The sequence below is a fragment of the Tursiops truncatus genome, chromosome 3 (genome assembly GCF_011762595.2).
Source record: "Tursiops truncatus isolate mTurTru1 chromosome 3, mTurTru1.mat.Y, whole genome shotgun sequence".
In the NCBI taxonomy this organism is placed as follows: domain Eukaryota; kingdom Metazoa; phylum Chordata; class Mammalia; order Artiodactyla; family Delphinidae; genus Tursiops; species Tursiops truncatus.
Window position 1 is genome coordinate 56,993,021 of NC_047036.1, and position 12,447 is coordinate 57,005,467.

General features: G+C 39.6%; 1 pseudogene; it reads right to left on the minus strand.

The window, feature by feature from the left end:
* Positions 1–348: 348 nt before the first annotated feature.
* Positions 349–895, minus strand: LOC101326142 (large ribosomal subunit protein uL23 pseudogene; annotated as a pseudogene).
* Between the last annotated feature and the right edge of the window lie 11,552 nt (positions 896–12,447).

Genomic DNA, 12,447 nt, shown 5'->3' on the forward strand with positions numbered 1-12,447 from the left:
TCCAAAACAAGATTAAAGTATAACAGTACACAAAAGCCTACTTTCCCTCATTCTATAAGAAATATCTAAATCACAAATTAAGACATATTTTAGCCAAGATTTTTAACAAAATGAAAATTTCAAACACCAAAAATTCTGACTTTAAACCTATGGACTAGAAAAACTTACTCCCTCTCCAGTAGTTTAAAATACTTCCACTAAACACTAGCATGCTACTTAAATTCACAGAATTTTGATGGACAGGGATCCCCTTACATCTAGCTTGTTACTGTAAATTAATAAAGGCACTGAAAATGCCTAGATGAGTTTACTAAGTCCATAAACACATGGGTTTGGTCCCAGTCTTTCTATTAATTCTTTTTTTTTTTTTTTCTAGTGAAAACTTTTATATTTAGAATTAGTCAGCTGGACTCAGTTTAGATGATCCCAATTTTGTTGGCAACATCCAAAGCGTCATAGTCAGGAGCCAGTCGAACATATGCCTTCTTCTCTCCATCAGGCCTGATCAGGGTGTTGACCTTAGCCACGTCAATGTCATAGAGCTTCTTCACAGCCTGTTTAATCTGGTGCTTGTTGGCCTTGACATCCACAATGAACACCAGTGTGTTGTTGTCTTCTATTTTCTTCATGGCTGACTCGGTGGTGAGGGGGAACTTGATGATGGCATAGTGGTCAAGCTTGTTTCTCCTAGGGGCGCTCTTCCGAGGATATTTGGGCTGCCTCCTGAGCCGCAGTGTTTTGGGCCGTCGGAAGGTGGGTGACGTCCGGATCTTCTTTTTTTTGTGGCTGTGTACGCCTTTCAACACTACTTTCTTGGCCTTCAAAGCTTTTGCTTTGGCTTCGGCTTTGGGAGGGGCAGGGACTTCCTTCTTCGCTTTCGGCGCCATCTTCGTGAAAAAGCTATTAATTCTTAATAAAATTACACATGCAAGTATTCCACATCCAAGTGAGAAAGCCCTCTGGATCAGCAATGATTAAAAGAAGCGGGCATCAGGCACATTAAAAAGTAGCTCATGGAGGCTTCCCTGGTGGCGCAGTGGTTGAGAGTCCGCCTGCCGATGCAGGGGACACGGGTTCGTGCCCCGGTCCGGGAAGATCCCACATGCCGCGGAGCGGCTGGGCCCGTGAGCCATGGCCGCTGAGCCTGCGCGTCCGGAGCCTGTGCTCCGCAACGGGAGAGGCCGCGCACCAAAAAAAAAAAAAAAAAAAAAAAGATATTCTAATAAAGTTAAATTTTAATTAGGCTGTAAAAAGCTGCAGCTAAAATAAACTACAAAAATGACTTTAATATTCCTGATTACACGATAGCTGAGACTCATACTGGGATCCAATACTCCATTATGCTTAGCCCTCAACCCAAACAATTAGAACAAAATTATATGCCAGAGTACTACTTGCAATAGCGTAAAACTCAAAGGACTTGGTGGTGTTTTTATCCCTCTAGAGGAGCCTTTTCTATAATCTATCGATGTAAATTCTGATAAACCTCACCATTCCTTGCTAATACAGACTATCGCCATCTTCAGCAAACCCTAAAAAGGAGGCATAGTAAGCACAAACATCAACATAAAACTATGAGTTCAAGGTGTAGGCAGCCTATGGGGTAGAAAGAAATGGGCGACATTTTCTACTTCAAGAACATTAAATTTTACACAAAAGTATTTATAAAATTAAAAACTAAAGGAGGATTTAGCAGTAAATTTAAAAATAGGCTTGAGTCAGGCCATGAGGCATGCACACATAGATGGTCACCCTCCTCAAATACCGAAACCTATGTATACAACTTATTTATAACTATTTAACATCTAAGAGGAGACAGGTCAGTCAGAGGTAAGCATACTGGAAAGTGCTTGGACAGATCTAAGTGTAGCTTAAAATCATGTAGTTTACACCCACTAGATTTTCATCTTAAATGATCACTTTGAACCAAAACTAGCCCAAACTAATCAAGTTCAATTACAGTATATAAATTAAACATTTATTTACAAACAAAAGTATAGGCGATAGAGATTTTAACTAGTGCTATAGACAAAGTACCATAAGGGAATGGTGAAAGAAGTATTTAAATTATTAAATAGCAAAGTTTACGCCTTTTAGTTTTTGCATAATGATTTAACTAGAACAATTTAAGAGAAAGAAGTCAAATGCCCCGAAGTAAGATGAAACCTATGAATAGTTTTTCAGGAACAGACTCATCTGTGTAGCAGAATTATGAGATTTGTAGACAGGGGCGAAGAGCCTAATGAGCCTGGTGACAGTTGGTTATCCAGTACAGAATTTTGGTTCAACTTTAAGTTTACCTAAGAAACAATTCTAACATAAATTTAAATATTAATCTAAATAGGTAGAGCTCTTTACATACAGGATACAGACTTCCTTAGAAGGAAGTTATTATTATATTAATAATATTGTTATCATTATTAATATCATAGTTATTGTCATATTAATAATATCATAGTTGGCCTAAAAGCAGCCACCAGATAAGAAAGCATTCAAGTCCAACAGTTTACTTAATTCCACTAATAAAAACTAACTCCTAACGTAATACTGGATCAATCTATCAACAGAAGCAATACTGTTAATATGAATAACAAGAATTATTTCTCCTCACATAAGATTGTATCAGAATGGATAATCACTGATAGTTAAATATAAATTTAACCTAATAATTATTTAATAAATCAGTTGTTAACCCAACACAGGTATGTGCTTAAGGAAAGATTTTTTAAAGTAAAAGGAACTCGCAAACACAAACCTTGCCTGTTTACCAAAACTATCACCTCTAGCATTTCTAGTATTAGAGGCACTGACTGCTCTGTGACAAATGTTTAATAGCCACTGTGGTATCCAGACCACACGAAGGTAACTTAATCATTTGTTCTTTAAATACGGACTTGAATGAACGGCCACACGAGGGTTTTACTGTCTCTTACTTTTTTTTTTTAATTGAAGTATAGTTGATTTACAATATTGTGCCAATCTTTGCTGTAGAACAAAGGGACTCAGTTTTTCACATTAATACATTTTTTAAAATATTCTTTTCCATTATGGTTTATCCCAGGAGATTGGAGATATTTCCCTGTGCGATACAGTAGGACCTTCTTGTTTAATCCATTCAAACAGAAATGAAAAGAAAGCGGGAGTTGCAATGTATTTTACTTTTTAATTAGAGAAATTGACTTTCCTGTGAAGAAGCGTAATGACAGAATAAGACGATAAGACCCTATGGAGCACTAATTTAGTCCAACACCCCCTCCCCCAAAATTAACGAAATCAAGGGATAACAAAACTTTAAATGGACTAAAATTTTGGTTGGGGTGACCTCGGAGAGTAAAACAAGTGATTAAAACCTAGACCAACTAATCAAAGTATTTTATCATTTATTGATCCAAAAGCTTCATCAGTGGAACGAGTTACCCTAGGGATAACAGCATAATCCTATTCTGGAGTTCATATCAACAGTAGGGTTTACAACCTCATTAAATCAGGACATCCCAATGGTGTAACCACTATTAATGGGTCATTTGTTCAATGATTAAAGTCCTACGTGAGCTGAGTTCAGACTGAAGTAATCCAGATCAATTTCTATATATTTCATATTTCTCCCAGTATGAAAGGACAAGAGAAATCAGGCCTACTTTACAAAACTAATGGATGACATAATCTTAATTTACACCAGCCCTGCCCAAGAACAGGGTTTATTAGGTGGCAGAGCCTGGTAATTGCATAAAACTTAAACCTGTATAACCAGAGATTTAACTACTTTCCTTAACAATTTGGTTATAATCAACATTCTTTTATTAATTATTCCCATTCTACTTGCTACGGCATTCCTTATCCTAATCCAGTGAAAAGTACTGGGCTATATACGACTCTATGAAGGACCAAACATTGTTGGATGTGCTGGCCTGCTCCAACCCATTGCCAATGCTGGCCAGCTCTTCATTAAAGGACCCTTGACATCATCAATATCTATATTATTGCATCAGTCCTCGCCTCTACGTTGGCCCTAACAATATGAATTCCATTACCCACACCATATCCATTAATCAATAGAAACCTAGGCATACTATTAGCTGTATTATAGTCTCTCGTCAGATTGAACCTCAAATTCAAAATGTGCAGTAATTGGGACCCTATGAGCAATAGCGCAAACAATTTCATATGAAGTAACACTAGCAATCATTCTATCATCAGTTGTATTAATTAATGGATCATTTACCCTCTCAACGTTAATCACTACTCAAGAATACTTATGTCTAATTTTTCCATCTTGGCCACTGACCATGATATGATTTCTCTCAATCCTAGCAGAAACCAACCAAGCTCCATTCGACCTAACAAAAAGAGAATCAGAACTTGTCTCTGGCTTCAATGTTGCGTATGCAGCAGGCCCATTTGCCCTATTCTTCCTAGCAAAATATGCCAACATTATTATAATAAATATTTTTTACAACAATTCTATTCCTACGTACCAGAACTATACTCAATTTTATTATCAAAATCATCTTCCTATCCTTTTTTCCCTATGAGTACAAGCCTTCTATCCACGATTCCAATACGACCAACTTATACATCTTCTATGAAAAACTTCCTACTACTAACGCTAGCTCTTTGAATATGAAATATATCATTACTGATCATTATATCAAGCATCCCACTGAACATAATATGTCTGACAAAACAGTTACTTTGATGGAGTAAATTATAGAGGTTTAAATCCTCTTATTTCTAGTATTAAGGAATTGAACCTACTCCTAAGAATTCAGAATTTTCCATGCTACCATATTACACCATATTCTATAGTAAGGTCAGTTAAGTAAGCTATCAGGCCCATACCCTGAAAATGTTGGTTTATATCCTTCCCATGCTAATAAATCCCCTATTTTTATTATCATTTCACTATCATTTCAGGAACTACAGTTGTTATGATAAGCTCACATGGATTAATAATCTGAATTGGCTCTGAAATAAACATATTAGCTATTATTCTAGCTTTAATTAAAAAATTCAACCCATGAGTCAAAGAAGCATCCACTACATATTTTTTGACGCGAGCCCTCACATCTGTACTTGTTACTCTAATATATTCTGGCCAATGAACAATGATAAAAGTGTTTAATCCAGCAGCATCCTTTACCACAACAGCCCTTGTCATAAAACTTGGACTTTTCCCCATTCCACTTTTGAATGCCCGAAGCTCAACTAATATCTGTCCTAATTTTATTAACATTACAGAAACTTGTACCACTATCAATTTTATATCGAGTTTCACCATCCATTCATCTAAACATGTTACTAATTAGAGCTATATATATAGATATTTTTTAACATCTTTATTAGAGTATAATTGCTTTACAATGCTGTGTTAGTTTCTGCTTTATAACAAAGTGAATCCGTCATACATATACATATGTTCCCCTATCTCTTCCCTCTTGTGTCTCCCTCCCTCCAACCCTCCCTATCCCACCCCTCTAGGTGGTCACAAAGCACCGAGCTGATCTGCCTGTGCTATGCGGCTGCTTTCCCACTAGCTAGCTATTTCACGTTTGGTAGTGTATATATGTCCATGCCACTCTCTCACTTTGTCACAGCTTACCTTTCCCCCTCCCCATATCCTCAAGTCCATTCTCTAGTAGGTCTGTGTCTTTATTCCTGTCTTGCCCCTAGGTTCTTCATGACCTTTTTTTTTTTCTTAGATTCCATATATATGTGTTAGCATACGGTATTTGTTTTTCTCTTTCTGACTTACTTCACTCTGTATGACAGACTCTAGGTCCATCCACCTCACTACAAATAACTCAATTTCATTTCTTTTTATGGCTGAGTAATATTCCATTGTATATATGTGCCACATCTTCTTTAGAGCTATATATTTTTAATCAATCATAGGAGGAAGATGAAGAAGTCTTAACCAAACCCCACTACAAAAAATCATAGCCTACTCATCAATTGGTTACATAGGTTGAATAAGAGCTGTTAAGTTTATAATCCAACTATAATAATCCTATACTTATATCATAATAACACTCGTTACATTATTTATATATAATTCATCCACCACAATGCTATCCTTCTCCTAATTTATTAAACACCTTTAATTGCTATAATTATTCTCACTATTATATTATCAGTACTGGATTAGGAATTTAGGTTAGCACAGACCAAGACCCTTCAAAGTCCTAAGCAAGTATTATTTACTGAATTCCTGAAAATAAGGATTGCAAGACTTTCTCTTACATCAACTGGATGCAAATCACACTCTTTTATTAAACTAAATTCTTACTAGATTTGACGAGCTTTCACCCCACAGAATTTTATTTAACAGCTAAATACTCTAGTCAGTTGGTTTCAATCTACTGTCTCCATTCAGGGGAGAAGCCAGGCAGAATTAAAGCTGCTTCTTTGAATTTGCAATTCAATACGTCATTCACCACAGGGCTTGGCAAAAAGAGGCCCCTACCTGTCTTTAGATTTACAGTCTAACGCTTGCTCAGCCATTTCACTATGTTCATAAACTGCTGATTATTCTCAACAAACCATAAAGTTATAGTCACTGAGCATCTGTTTTTTGGTGCCAGAATAGAGGTACTGTCTTAAGCCTTTTAATCATGCCAAACCAGGCCCGGAGCTTTACTAGGAGATGATCAAATCTACAATGTAGCTGTACCGCCCATGCATTTGTAATAATTTCATAGTTATACCTAATTTCATAGTTATACCCACTATAATTGGAGGATTCAGAAACTGACTAGTTCCACTAATAACTGGAGCACCTGATATAGCATTTCTCCCAATAAATACGTTTTTTACTTCTTCCACCACCATTTTTAGAACAGGCTAACAGGCTGAACAGTATATCTATGTTTAGCTGTTAGTCTAGCCTACATGGGAGCTTCTGTTGACCTAACCATTTTTCCCCCTACATTTAGCAGGTGTATACTCAATTCTAGGTTCTATTAATTTTATTACCACAATTATTAGTATAAAAACTCCAGCTATATCTCATTACCAAACACCACTGTTTGTTTGATCCATCCTACTTCTGGCCATACTATTACTATTGTCACTCCCACTTCCAGCAGCCAGAATCACTTTATTGTGAATAACCACAGTCTATCAACCTTTCTTTGATCCTGAAAGTGGAGGTGATCCAATTCTATATCAACATTTATTCTGATTTCTTTGGCCACCCAGATTTTTACATCCTTCTTTTACCTGGCTTCAGGATAATATCACATACCATCAAATATTATTTGGGAAGAAAAGAACCTTTGGGGTATGTAGGAATAGTCTGAGCCATAGTGTCTCCCCAGGCTTTCTCGTATGAGCTCAACACATGTCCAGAGTAAGAACAGATGTTGATATGAGCATGTATTACATCAGCTACTCTAATTACTGCCATCCCCATAGGAGTAAAAGTATTTAGTTGATTAGCAACTAATGGAGGTGATAATAAAATGATCACCAGCCATATTATGAGCCTTAGGTTTTATTTTCTTATTTACAGTAGGAGGTTTAACAGAAAGTGTCCTAGCTAATTCATCCTTAGACAGTGTTTTTCATGATACATGTTATGCGGCAGGACACTTTCACTACATCATATCAACAGAAGCAAGTATTCACCATTATAAGAGGCTTTGTCCACTGATTCTCGTTATTTTTAGGCTATAGACTCAACTCAGCCTGAGCAAAGCTTCATTTTACAATTAAATTTGTAAGCATTAATATAAATCTCTTTCCACAGCATTTTCTTGGCCTTTCAGGACTACCGAGGTGTTACTCTGAATATACAGATGCATACACAACATGAAATACTGTCTCATCCATAGGTTCCTTTCATCAACAGCAGTAATACCAGTAATTTTTATAATACTACAAGCTTTCGCATCTAAACAAGAAGTATCAGTAGTGGAGTTAACAACTTCCAATCTTAAAGGATTGCATGGATATTTCCCACCATATCATACATTTGAAGAACCTACTTACATACATTTAAGAAAGGAAGGAATCGAAACTTCTCCAACTGGTTTCAAGCCAACTTCATAACCACTGCTTTCTCAATAAGTGAGATATTAGTAAAAACTACATAACTTTGTCAAATTAAATTATGGGTTCAAACCTTTTACATCTCTATGCCACATCCATTCCAACTAAGCTTACAAGACTCAACATTGCCTGTTATAGAAGAACGTTTACATTTTCACGATTATACACTTATAATTGCTTTCCCAGTTAGTTCTTTGGTTATTTACATCATTTCATCACTACTAACAACTAAACTAACTCACACAAGTACAATAGGTGCACAAGAGGTAGAAACAGTTTGAACTATTCTAGCTGCTATTATTCTAATTTTAAGTGCTCTACCATCATTACAAATTCTTTATATAATAGTTGAAATTAATAATCCTTCCCTAACTGTCAAAACTTCAGGTGACCAATGATAGTGAAGCTGTGAATGCACAAAATATGAAGTTCTAAATTTTGATTCCTATATAATTGATTCCTATGTAATTCCTACAACAGATCTAAAACCAGTACAACTGCTACAAATATATAATGGAGCAGTCTCACCTACAGAAATAACAGTCCAAATACTAATTTCACCCGAAAACATCCTACACTCATGAGCTATTCCCTCCGTAGGCCTCAAGACAGATGCTATTGCAGGGCCCCTTAAACAACCCTAATTCTACATGACCAGGCTCATACTGTGGACAACATTCAGAAATCTGGGGGTTATGTCATAGCCTCATGCCTATTGACCTCGAATTAATTCCACTAAAATGTTTCAAAAATGATCGGCATCAAATTATAAAATCATTAAGAAGCTAAATAGCATAAACGTTTTAAGTTAAAGACTGAGAATGTTAACCTTCCCTTGAGGATATTCCACAACTAGATACATTAACGTGACTCGTCACTATTATAATTATAGTACTATTTATATTTCAGTTAAAACTTTCAAAACATTCTTATCTTTCAACTCAGAATTGAAAACAAAACATCAAAACAGGGCTTCCCTGGTGGCGCAGTGGTTGAAAGTCCGCCTGCCGATGCAGGGGACACGGGTTCGTGCCGCGGTCCGGGAGGATCCCACATGCCGCAGAGTGGCTGGGCCCGTGAGCTATGGCCGCTGAGCCTGCACGTCCGGAGCCTGTGCTCCGCAACGGGAGAGGCCACAACAGTGAGAGGCCGGCGTACCGCAAAACAAACAAACCAACCAACCATCAAAACATTAAACCCCTTGAGAAACAAAGTGAACAAAGATTTATTCGCCTCTTTCACTACCCAAACAATAACAGAATTACCTATTGTTATTCCAATAGTTTCCCAAGTGTTTTATTTCCCATACTTCACCAACTAATTAATAACCGCGTAATTTCTATCCAACAAGGACGAATTCAACTTACATCAAAACAAATAATGGCCGTCTGAAGCAGCACAACTTTCGCCATCGAGGCAGCTCTGCCACTGGGAAAAAGCGCCGGGAGGCTTCCAAATGAAGGTTCTTGTAAGCGCAGGGCTCCGCTAAGTGGGCGGGGACTGGGATTCACTACGTGATAAGCATGTTTGGTGGGTCACTCTGCATTATCATGCAAGTAAAGGAGATCCCTCATACATCACTTATCAATATTTTATGTATTGGCTCAAAAAATCTACTAAGCTTTCTACCACATTCATTTATACCTGCTACACAGCTCTCAATAAATCTAGGAATCTCTATTCCTTTATGAACAGGAACAGTAATTACCGCTTCCCCCACAAAACAGAAGCATCTTTATGGCCCATTTCCTGCCCCAAGGGACAACCATCCCACTCAGTCCTATATTAGTAACTATCTAACCCATTAGGCTGTTTATTCAACCAACAGCCTTAGCTGTATACCTAACAGCCAGCATTACTGCTGGCCACCTATTAATTCATTTAATTGGAGGAGCAAGGCTTAATAAGTGTTAGCCCTACTACGGCTTTTACCACATTTATTATTTTGATCTTGTTTACTTTTCTTGAATTCTCAATAGCTTTAATTCAAGTTTATGTATTTCACTACTAGGAAGCCTTTACTTGCATGATAATACTTAATGACCCACCAAACTCATGCATATCATAGTAAACTCCAGTCCCTGCAATTTCTAAGAGCCCCGCACTTAAAGGAACCCTCAGCTGGAAGAGTCCTGGAGCTTTTTCCCCAGTACAGAGCTGCCTTGATGGCACAAGTTGAGCTGTTTCCTGCCACCACCCCCTTTCAAAGGACTTGGCCCCATTCCCAGGGCCCCCTTTTCCTGAGGGACCCGTCAAGTCACCTCTTTCCCTCAGGACTTTGTCCTCCCTGGGCAAGGTTTCCCTCACTCTTTCTTACCTCCAGCTGCCTCTTCAGTTCGTCTTCCCGCTTCTCCTGGCTGGTCCTGAAATCTGTCTTCATCAACATGGAGACGTCTGGACTGTTTCTCTTTTGTTCTTTGTCATGAACCAGCTGTGTGACCTTAGGGAAGCATTGCCTTCTCTGGGTCCCAGTTTCCTTGTGTGCAGTAAAAAAGGGCAGGTCAGATAGGACCGAGCTGTATTCCAAACGAGTCCAGCCCAAGATCTGTTTTCCACCTTGGGCCTTCCTGGTAGTCCATACTCAAGATTGAGCTTGAGTAAATGGTTTGGGGTTGAAAAAAGACTTTCCACTCCTGAGCTCCAGGGCCCTTCCTGCCCCTCCGCCCTGTGAGGCAGCAGCAGAGTTGGGATTAGGGGTCCTGAGCCTCTGCTCCTTTCTGTTCATGGTCTGCACGACTGGTGCCCTCTGTTTCTTTCCTGATATGACTTCAAATTCTCAGCAGACAGGACTGAGACCCAAGCCTGGATCTACCTGGCCCACCTTTCAAAGTCTCTGGACCAGTGAGGGTTTCTCTGCTGGGTGGGCTCCTGCCACCCCTCCCACGCCAGCAAGCGTTCTTCTCTTCCATGGCCTCAGGGTAGAGGCCGACAAGGAAACTGATCATCTCCCCGCACTCTACAGATGAAGAAAGTAAGGCGTGGAAAGATTAAACAAATTCCCTGGCTTCTGCTCAGAGCCAGGATGAGACCTGCGTCTTCTGGGGCCCAACCATGTTCCTTTTATTAGCTCCAAAGAGAAACAGGTTTTACAAGTTTGTTTGATGTTCCCCCGCTGGTATCCCACCTAAGAGTTTTCACGTGGGAAAAGACAATGGCTCCTAAATTGAAAAGGCCAGAAAGATCTAAGCAGGTCAAGATACAGCTGAGGCAAGCAGGCCCCACTGGATAAGTATCTACCAGCGGGGGTGGAGAGATAACGTCTGAAATGACATTTATCTGTTTGCATAAAAGACACAGAAATGGCTCCTTCTGCAGGCCAGGGCCAAGAAGAGAGGTGTTTTCCACCCCATCACCTTCAGTGTGTGCTACTCCCGGCTCAGCATGAGTTTCAGCGTCCCTAAGCCCACCTCCCCCTAAACTCAAACACCCGAGAGCAGCCTCCACGAGTCCAAGAGACATCCTCATGGAATGGCACCTGGAGATGCCGTGAGGACTCCGCTGCCTCATTGTTAAGTCCCTCCCAGGAAAGGGAGTCCGCTGGCTCCCTCAGTGTCTTCTTCCGCGGCCCTTGTTTGACCTGCTAAGTCTGCTAAGGTCCATGCAGGAGAGAGACGGCAGGCGGCTTTCTGTCAGGCTAGCTCTCCCTTTCCTCCGTTCATTCTTACGCATCCTCCTCCCACAAGGCAGGAAAAAGACATACAAGACACATTGGTCTGGTCTTCAAGAACTCAAGTCAGGTGGAGGGCCGTAGGGTGGACAGGATTCTATACTACAGCGTGGCATTTGTCATTTCACTTTATATGGTCGGATTATATGTCTTGTAAACCAGCTTAAATCTTTGTTGAACTATATAGTGTGAATAAATCAGTTAAACTCTTAAGTGTGTGTGTGTGTGTGTGTGTGTGTGTGTGTGTGTGTGTGTGGCGGACGGGAGGTCGGTTCCGCAGCGCCTCTCTTCCAAGTGTCAGCGACAACTCATCACTGGTCTCTGCTGCCAGGTGCCCCCTCCACTTTCAATCTGTCTTACAAGCTATCACCTGCTAATGCACTACTTATAAACTTTCAATCGTTCTCCTTCGCCTATAGAATTGAGTAAAAATATCACGTCTGGCAGGGAGGGATTTCCAAAGTATCATCCCTCTGACTTTTTCCAAGGAAATTTCTCTCACATTTCCCCTGACCTCGTGCAATACTTTAGCCTAAAGCAATCTGGTCATTGACTCCAAAGCGCTCTTCAAACCCCTGACCTTTGGCCATCACGGTCTCTTGCTCTACCTGTGATCTCTCTCTCTCTCCCCCCGCCCCCCATCGCTGACATTCGAAACCCTACCCACCGAAGGAGATGCCTACTTTACAACAAATGCTGCCCTCTTCTCCCTTTCAAAACTGTCCTCAGAC